We start from the raw sequence: 2,052 nt of genomic DNA, 5'->3' as shown, positions 1-2,052 counted from the left end.
TTGTCGGGAGGCACTTCCGGAAGCTCTCTAGGAACCTGGAGGTCTGGAAGCTCTATGGCCGGCGGGCTAGGGGGACCGGCGCCCCGCCCTCCGCAGGCCCCCGGCTCGCCGGCGGGCGGGCGCCTCGCGGTGCCAGGCGGGAGTCGGGGCGCGGTGCAGGCTCGGGTCCTGGCGGTGCTCACGACTGGGCGCGCCTCCGGGCCTCCGGCACAGACGCCAATCGCTTGAGGAATTACTGCCCCTCACGGTTCACAGCCTTTTGAATCCCCTTCGGCGCCCAGTAAGAGTACACCTTGTACTGTTGTGTGCTCACCATCATTGTAGGGCCTCCTGGATGGCTCAGTTCGTCGGGTCAGACTCTTGGTCTTGGTGGGGTCATGATCCCAGGGTGGTGGGCTCCTTGCTGAGTGTGGAGCCGGCTGAGGTTCCCGTCTCACTCTCTCCTGCCCTTCCCCCACACTCGCGCTCGCGCGCTCTCTCACCTCTCTCTAAACAAACAAACAAAAACCCCCAAAACATTGTAATTGAGAATAAATTCTCTCTGAATCTTACATCTGTTCAGCCCTTTCCTATCTTACTGAATTGCAATCTTTAAAGCCAGCTTTGTAGCTTAGCTTTTCAAATGCTAAATCCGGGAGGGAAGCTTCACTAGTGGACCCTTGTTTTAATACCACAAATCTATGTTCACATCTACATTCTTTCTTTTGTTGACCGAGAGAAAGCCAATCTCAAAGGTTAGTAGGGGCTTTGTTTTAGTCATTGTCTTACTGAGACACTATTTCAGATGCTGTGAACAGCCGCTCCCTGCTTTTAGCTTACAGGGAACCTATACAAAACTGGGAAGAGTACACCTGCTTGCAAGCAGTGCTCCAAATCCTTGCACGTACAGGGTATCATTGGTTCACTTGTAAACGTTAAGATTTACTGACTTCACATAGGTGTAAATCTTAATTTACATGTCGTCTTAACGCATTATGTTTCTATCACATTTGATCAGAAGTATTGCCTGCAGGCCTGTGTTCCACTGTTTTTCTGGTTCTTCCTGTTCTGGGGATCTCCTTGAAGTCACTTGAGACTTTTACAGAAGGCTGACATTAGTCACCTACTGCAGTGTTAGTGTGCACTTTAATACCTATTGTATTAAAGTTTTAACTTTTCAGACAAACTAGGATTTGGGGATGGGGATTGAGCAAAGTGTCTTATTTGTTTAATCCCCCCTCCTATTCTGATTCCTTCAACATCTTTCCTAAGTATTCACTTGTTCTGAGTTGTCAGGTGCCCCTCCAATCTTCACCTTAATTTCCCTCCTTTACCTGTTCCTAACGATAGCCATCATCAATGTTTCTATCCAGTCCTCAGCCTGAACCGGAAAATATTTTGTCCACCCATCAGGACCAAATCTTAGTAGTTTTATTTGTTTTTAGAGTTTTTTCCCCCCATCTAATCATCACAATGAAACAAATAACAATAAACACTGAAAAGTTACAGTGTTTCTAGACTCTTTCAAAACTCTTATTTTTGCTCTTTATTTTATAGCTCTTGCCTCCCAGATGGGATGGTAACTGGAAGTAACTGGCAACAGACTGGAACCCTGCTCTTGGTTTGTTTAAGTTTATGTCTTTATTTGGGGGGGGGGGTGCAGAGCAAAAGGGAAAGAGAGAATCCTAACCAGACTCCTTTCCATCAGCACAGACCCCAATGTTGGGCTTAAGTCACGAACCATGAGATCATGACTTGAGCTTAAATCGAGTCAGCATAATGATAACAGATAAAATTGCTAAATCTGACTTAACCAAACTTCAAATCTTCTGCTCAACAAAAAGCGCCATTAAGAAAGTGAACAGAGGGTTGCCTGGGTGGCTTAGTCGGTTAAGCGTTCAACTTTCGCTTAGGTCATGATCTCACGGTTCGTGGGCTCGGGCCCCACATCGGGCTCTGTGCTGACTGCCAGCTCAGAGCCTGAAACCTATTTCAGAGTCTGTATCTCCCTCTCTCTCTGACCCTCCCCTGCTCATGCTGTCTCTCTTTCTCCTAGAAATGGAAGGGAAGGGA

Source organism: Hyaena hyaena, unplaced genomic scaffold (assembly GCF_003009895.1).
Source record: "Hyaena hyaena isolate Hyena2069 unplaced genomic scaffold, ASM300989v1 scaffold_637, whole genome shotgun sequence".
NCBI classification, from domain to species: domain Eukaryota; kingdom Metazoa; phylum Chordata; class Mammalia; order Carnivora; family Hyaenidae; genus Hyaena; species Hyaena hyaena.
The sequence above is the reverse complement of the archived record's forward strand: the minus strand, read 5'-3'. Positions refer to the sequence as shown.